At 44.7% G+C, this 7,867-nt stretch overlaps 1 non-coding gene across 1 annotated transcript; it reads left to right on the forward strand.

Annotated features, from left to right (window-relative positions):
• Window positions 1-670: 670 nt before the first annotated feature.
• Window positions 671-788, forward strand: LOC127224426 (U5 spliceosomal RNA). The gene has a single exon (XR_007834705.1). It is a non-coding gene; the product is annotated as a U5 spliceosomal RNA (small nuclear RNA).
• The last annotated feature ends 7,079 nt before the right edge of the window (window positions 789-7,867 follow it).

The raw sequence follows: 7,867 nt of genomic DNA on the forward strand, positions 1-7,867 counted from the left end.
CACCTGGGAGGCTGAGGCAAGAAGAGTTAGAGGCCAGCCTTGGCTAGAGAGTGAGTCTGTGAGTTTGAGGAAGGAAAGTCAAAAGTAGTTCTTCAAGCTTCTCTACCTAGGGTGCAACTGTTAAACGAGCTGCACATACCCACATGGATCTGACTGGGTTCCCCGTTTACAGAATTCTCCTCTATAGGGATGTGAACTCCCCAGTAAGGTTTGTTATTGTTGCTGCAACTTCGTGTAGGCATATAATTACTCTGAAATAAGTAGGCTTTATAGAAAAGAAACAGAAATCATACTTAAAGTCCTCATAAACACAAGAAATGCAAGCAAGTTCCTGCGACTGAACCAGTAAATCCAGACCTCCCTCCGCTCCGCCCCCTTAAGGTGGCTGTGTGGTTTGCTGTGAACCAGGTATTTGAGGAACCTCAAAGCCCGGTAAGACGTCTCATTTGCATACCCATAATTCCTTGCACGCAATAGAATCTTTGAAGATATATATATATATATATATGTATGTGTATATATGTATATATATTTCACTCAACATCTCCAGCTAAAACAACTTGGTTTACTTTATAAACAATGCAGTGTAAAGTTTCTGGGACTGAGAAAGTCACCGTCACTGTACTAGGAGCTGCTGTTACTAGTGGACACTGCTAAACCTCATCAATTCATGCTCTGGTTTCTCTTCAGACCGTATAAATCTTTCGCCTTTTACTAAAGATTTCCGTGGAGAGGAACAAACCTGAGTACATATCAAATTTTTTGAGGTCTTGCCTTTTGGCAAGGCTAACCATGTGGTTTTAATGTAAGGTTTTTATACCTACTCTCCTTATGTAAGTGTTAGTATAAGTCTTTATTCAGGAACTGCTTTGTCTTTACATGTCCAAGTGTATCCTGGAGTGTTTTAATACCTCTAAATGTCCTAGTCCTACTGGGCTTCTGGGACATGTGGTGACAGTTTGTCTGTATCTCTGCTCTCAAATATTCATACGCTAAATAAACGGAGATCTAAATGTCAATGCACACCTGTAACTTCAACACTATTGAAAGTGGCCTCAGCATTTCTGCAAGTCTGGGGCTACCCTGGGTAAAGTAATAGAAAAAAGTAGCTGGAACACATTCCTCCCAGTGCCAATATCAATGAAGAGGAAAAGCAAAAACTTTCACTTTGTTAAACACATAAGCTAATTTTAAGATGTAGCTTGTCCATCCTCTACTCCTCTTGGTAGGAGTCCTCCCTGGCCAGCCCAAGTTTAGGGGTTCCCCTAACAGACTCTGTCTACAGCACAGTGTGGAAGCTTAGCAACCAGAGAGAGTATGGGCTGACATTAGAGGGGCAGTAGACATGGCTACTTCTAAAATCTTCATGGTGTACCTCCATTACAGCTACCATCTTGGAGGTTTGATACAGGGTATATACACAGCCAAGCTACACCACCCTCCCACCTCCCATCCTTGAATGCTGGGGTCACAGCCGTGTATCATCATGTGCAGTCCTAAGATCTGCTTAAGGTCAACATTTGCTTGGCATCTGTTGTAGATTTTAGCAGGGGAGATATCCAACAAGGGGCCCAGGTGCTAAGGACAAGTGTTCACCTCTTTTGTCTTCTGGAAACTTACCAGGCCTCAAATTTTTGTCTCTAACTCTAGGACTCCAAGCCACCTACATGATATGCAATGTGACATTTAGTATACTCGGTATACTAAAGAGTTAGATGGCCGTCAGGTGACTCCATGGGGTGACTCTGAGCATTGAGAACTTCACCAAGGCCAGGGTTGCCTACACACATGTGCCCCCAATGCAGGCCATTATGAGAGCTATCAGGAACCAAACCCTGGGCCTTGGCAGGACCTAATGAAACAATGGGAACCAGGAAGGCTGTGGTGGCAAAGCTTCTTCGTCTAGAAATAGCAATGGACCACAGGGCTGAGCTTGGTCCTGACAACAAAGCCTGTGTTCCCTTCAAAATCTGTCAGCCCCTGACCCTGAGTTCATTTCCTTACACTTCTCTTCAGTTGAGTCATCTGCTCAAACATAGGTCTAATTATTTCTGCCTCTGGCAAACAATTCTGTATTATGTGAAATGCCTGTGATGCTGTTGTAAGAGATACAGTGATGCGGTATCCACAGTGACCCACAGGGCTACCTCCCAACTACTCAGATCCCACAGGGAGAAAAATTGCCCAGTTGCCTCATCTTTTAAGCAGCATAAGCTACTGATCCTATATTCTTAAAGAGCTGTCATGAGATGGAACCATCTAGAAAATGGGATGCAGATACAAGTCCAATTTACAACCAATTTATCAGGGCTTGTGTATCTGGGTGAACATGTGTGTATAAGTATGGGGAAATGTGTGTGTGTGTGTGTGTGTGTGTGTGTGTGTGTGTGTGTGTGTGTACACCATAGCACATATGTAAAGGTCAGACAATGAGGACAAATCGTAGGAGCCAGTTTTTGTTTTTTGCTTTGTTTTGGTTTTGGGGGGATTGTTTTGGTTTGGTTTGTTTGTTTGTTTGTTTTTGTTATTTTTGTTTTGTTTTGTTTTGCTTTGTGTGGGTTCTAGGGCTTGGACTAAGGTAATTAGGCTTGGCAGCAAGTACCTTTACATGCTGAGCCGTCTCACCAGCCCTACACTCGGCTCTTTTCTAACTGCCCCAGGTCCTCAGTCCTATATGACAAGCGCTTTACTGGTTGAGCCATTTTCATGGAAATGTCCAGGGGGTAGAACAACAAATGCCAGAAAGCACACCCCACACAGGGCCAGGCAAACACCAGCCTGGCATCTAATACATGGCCTCTGTACAGCCAGAGTGGAAGCTGGGTACAGGCCTCAGGACAGGGTAGACAGTGGCCCTTTGGAAATGACTGCCTCCAAACACTTGCTAGGAAGTAGGGAATTCAGAAGATGAAGTGCCATTTATGGTCCCCAACCAGACCACGAGAGCAGCTGGTCTCAGTAAGGGAAAACTATATACAGGGAGTAAGGGTGAAGTGTCTGGTGACATTCTTTTAACACTGAAACACTTCAGCACTTTGAGCACTTAGACACTGAAAACAGATGACTCCACCATTTAGATGTGGCTTTGGCTTGAATCCCACCATCAACTTGCCCTGAATCTTCCACCACCTAAGTCAACATTGATACGGGGTCCTGTTAGGGAAGGAGGTGGTGCTTTGAATAAGAATGGCCTCCACAATCTTATATATCTGAATGCTTAGTCATCATAAGTGGCGATATTTAAGAAGGATTAGGAGGAGTAGCCTTGTTGGAGGGAGTGTGTCCCTGGGGCTGGGCTTTGAGGTTTCAGAAACCCATGCCAAGCACAGAGTCTTTCTCTCTGCCTATGGATCAGGATGTAGAACTCTCAGCTACTTCTCCAGCACCGAGAATGCTTGTGTGCCACCATGCTGCTCCCTTGCCATGATGGACTGAACCTCTGAACCAGTAAGCAAGCCCCTAATTAAATGCCTTCCTTTATAAGAACTGCTTTGGTCATGGAGTCTCTTCACAGCAATAGAACACTGACTAAGACAGATGCTCTGATGGGAGCAAAGTGGAAACATGACATCGCTCCAGGGTAAGAGGAGGAGCTGGTACCCAAGCACTTCCAAAAAAGAAAAAGATAACATCTAGTCTGAGGCTTTGTCAAACACAACATGCTCTACCTTCTCAACAGTAAGGACACACAGCTCCAAATTGCCACCGAGCACTCTTCATCACACAAGGCAAGGCAAAACACTGGCATGTTTTAAACATCAGAAAGCTAGTCACTATCCACTCTGTACCTTCTTCAATCCTCCAAATAGAGTGTCCCTCTCCAGCTCAAATTCTTGGTCCAGTTCATCTTCATGCTCTGATAAGAAAACAAAATTTTTCTCCATTAATCACATCTTAACTAAATTGGGTATAAATAGCAGAAGTACCCAAAGAAGTCAAAATATGTCCTGCAAAACATTTCCATAATTCTTTCCCTATGTTGTGACCTGTGTTCCAGAAAATGCAAGGTAGGCTAATTGAACTCTCTCTTTCACCTTGGATAAAGGCCACAAAGGGAAAGAAAGATCATGACAGAAAAGTGATCAGCATAGGGAGTCAGGGAAGGTTGCAAGCCTCACTGTATAGAAACAGGCTGTTCAAACAACAGGATGTGAGCTCTCTGCAGGCAAGGTGTCCTCACAGAGTCCTGAGGGCTGCTCACCTCATGAACAGATATCCAATGGCAGGCTCTCAGCATCCATTCTTTCTTGGGCAACTCAATTTTGCAGCTTTAATCTTTTAGATAATCGTACACTGCTGGGGAATGGCTCTTGTCCGTAATCCCAACACTTGTAGGCTGTACAGGTATGGATATTTTTACATAGACCATGACTCAAAACTGGCATGGCATTACAGCGCTGTATGATAGGAGCTAACAAGGTGTTATAAAATAGAATCGAGTCAGGATAGTAAGCATGCCCGTAGATAACCAGTACTGTGGGGCTACTGCAAATACATACATAAACATGCATACAACAAAGCTGAGACCTTATCTCCAAACAACAGCCACAGACAAAGGGAGAAGGTGTCTTCCATGATAGCAATGAAGACTGAGGTGTCACTCTGAGCCTTGTATTTACAGCAACCCCTACCTGAGCCTCCTGAGTGTTGATGTCACAGATATGAGCCACCACCCAGATGACTAAAATTAGCCAAAAGTAAAGAACAGATGCTGAGAACCTGCTACAAGACACCAGCCCAGAAGAGGAACAGCCCTCGGGACTCTGAGGACAGACACCTTCCCTTCAGGGAGGCCACACCTCACTCTTGACAGCCTGCTTCTGTGACCCAAATGCAGTTAAACAAGTTCTGCCTGGAACTTTTCCATGCCACTGAAATGGAGACTGGGGAGTCTCCCACCCAATACCACTGGGAACCAATCTGGAAATCCCCCACATCACTGAGGACAGAGCCTGGGCGCTCCCCATGCCACTGGGGACCTGTAGCCAAACCAACTCTCTACCAAGGTCCAGTTCCATTTCCCAGAACACACCCCAAGGACATTAGAAACAGAGCACTTTTCACCAAAGAGCCCTGGTTATCAGTCAGCTGTTCATTCTCACCCATTACAAAAAGCTACATCGGTTCCCAACTACCTTCTAAAGGGTAGATTTGCACTTTAATTGCTGCCAATGAGCAGCAATTTGCTTTAGTCATTTACTTACAACCACTAACTCCACTAACTAACCTTCCACTTTCACCCTACAGATTCTGTAGTAGTTCTGGAGTAGGGTCCTTAGAGGTCACTACACACACACACACACACACACACACACACACACACACACACACACAAAGAGAGAGAGAGAGAGAGAGAGAGAGAGAGAGAGAGAGAGAGAGAGCATGCCCTGCTATTTCTATGCATTTGAAAAACTCCAGTCAGCTTCCACTGGCCCTTATTTCCCTAAGAGAACATGGCAGACTGTGGCAATAAATGGGAACATGGGAACAGAAAAGATGGGCTTCTAGCTGAAGAACTTAATGGAAAGCCACACCCAAATATTCATAAGCAGATTATGTTATAGCAGAGAGGCACATGTAAAAATGGGTTTTCCATGACATCTAAAGCAGGGGCTTTCTCCCTCCTCCAGTTTCCTCTCAGAGAATGAGAGTGAGACTCACAAATAACCCAATAAAAGCAGGTGAGAGCTGTAAATAGGATGCAGAATAGCAAACTGCAGGAAGACCTCTCAATGAGGCCACTCCTCCCAAACTCTGAACTTTTAAGGCCAATTTCAGATGGAGCCCTGTTGGGGGAGGGGTACGTTGCCAGCACAAATCACAGATTGGGGGCAGGGACAGGACCAAGAAGCTGGGGCCCCAACACTTGAGGTTGCCCAATTAGTACTGTACCTAAAGCCTTTCTGCAAGGCTTATTAAACATACTCTGTAGACAGGACTGGGGAGATGGCTCCATTAGTAAAGTGCTTGCTGAGCAAGCATGAAGATATAAGTTCAAATCCCCAGGACCCAGCACTGGAGAGGTGAAAACAGGAGGATCTTTGAGGCTGCAGACCAGCTTAGCCTAATCAGCAAGCTCCAGGTTCAGTGAGAGATACTGTCTCAAAATAATAAGATAGACTGAAAATAAGGAAGAAACTCCACATTATTTGCTGTTTTCTCAACCACCATGTTGCTATACTGGACATAATGTCCCCAGACCATCATCTATCCCAAGGACCAGAAACAATACAGAAGGAGACACCTAGCCTAAAAAGGGCTAGGCTAAAGATCTGGCATCCCTGTGGGAAAGGAATGAGTGATAAGGATGGGTCAAGTGCATAAGAGGTTGCTTGGCATCTAGCACACTGGGAGCCTTGACTGACACTGTGAGAACAATGGGAAACAGACAGTCAATACTTGCCAACCTACAGGCAAAGCACTTAAGTCCCATCACTGGACTCTGTTAAACAATGGCCCCTTGGTGGCCCCACCTACCCTCAGCAAGCTCCAGGGACAGGACACTTTGCCTTTTCCCCTCACCATGGAATGAGCTCTCTAGAGTCACCAGCCTGGTTACAAACAATTAATCATAACAGGAAGTAATCGCCTCCTCACCAAGCCCTTTTCCTGTTAGGTTGGTGCATTGCATGAACCAAGTAAAAGAAAAAGTCCACATACAAGGGCTGCTGTGTGCTCTCAGTCTGAGGTTAGCAATGGCTGCACCCACAGGGCAAACTCAGTGGGGGAGTGAAATGAAAGCATAGGGCAAGTGTGTATGACTACAGCAGCAGTCTACTCTGGAGACAACTACTACTTTTTTAAAAAAATCAAAGAAATCAGAGGTGGCAAGTCAAACAGAAACTTTGCACCATGAAAATGGCTCTTTAGATCCCCCGGTGTTAATGTTTGTGTAAAGAGACTTTAACAATAGATCACTGACTGGTGAAGAAAGGAAAACAGGTGGAGTGAAAACTCAAATCAACAGAAACCATAATTCCAAATATGCAAATGTAACAGCCACTTGTGCAGAAGGACATGCTTGGGGACTGTGGGGTCAGAAGGATCCAACATGGCTACTGTTCACTAGGAAAATGGCTAACAGAAAACCTGCTAAGTTTAGCTAAGTCCAAACTCTGTCCCTCGAGGAAGAAAGTAAACCTGCTAAGGGATAACTCTGAACATTTTCTTCAGATAGGGAAATGAGGTGTGTGCAGCAGCTGAACATTCTAAGAAACTGACACATGACTGTAGTTGACACATTTGAAAAGCTCTGTGACCTGGAAAGGTATTATCATCAAACTGCCTTAAAAAGAAAAATGGGAACATGCTAATAACCCAGAATTTTGGAACTTTTTGATCAGTCTACTTTGGAGGAGTCTTGGGCTTCTGAAAGCTGACAAGAGAGTAAAACCAAGCAGACAGAGATTTCAGGTACTAGTTACAGTTAGTTCACAAGGGAGGAGGCACCCATTGTACATAGAGGCAGAATGTCATGTCAAAATTTCCAAGGCTAGAACTGCAGTCTGAAGGGGAGGGGGAGGTACTTCAAAATCAGGGTCCAAGGATGATTGACAGGTCAGTAAAATGCACAAACAACAGTCTGCAGGTCAAACACTATCCAGACCATGTCGCAATCCAGTGGGGAATGGTTAGTGGTGTTCAGTGAATGTTTATGGGGAGGGTTGAATACACCCTCTATCAAGCACATCTGAGATGGATGATTGACTTGTAGGGCGAATCACAGAACACTGTGATAAGAAATGTTCATTGGCAACCTGGAACTATTTATCAAGCACTAAGCCTTTAGGAGGCAGAGGCAGAGAGATCTCTGAGTTGGAGGCTACCCTAGTCTACAGAGCAAGTTTTAGGTCAGTAAGGATTACCT

This window comes from Phodopus roborovskii, unplaced genomic scaffold, assembly GCF_943737965.1.
Source record: "Phodopus roborovskii unplaced genomic scaffold, PHOROB, whole genome shotgun sequence".
Classification (NCBI taxonomy): domain Eukaryota; kingdom Metazoa; phylum Chordata; class Mammalia; order Rodentia; family Cricetidae; genus Phodopus; species Phodopus roborovskii.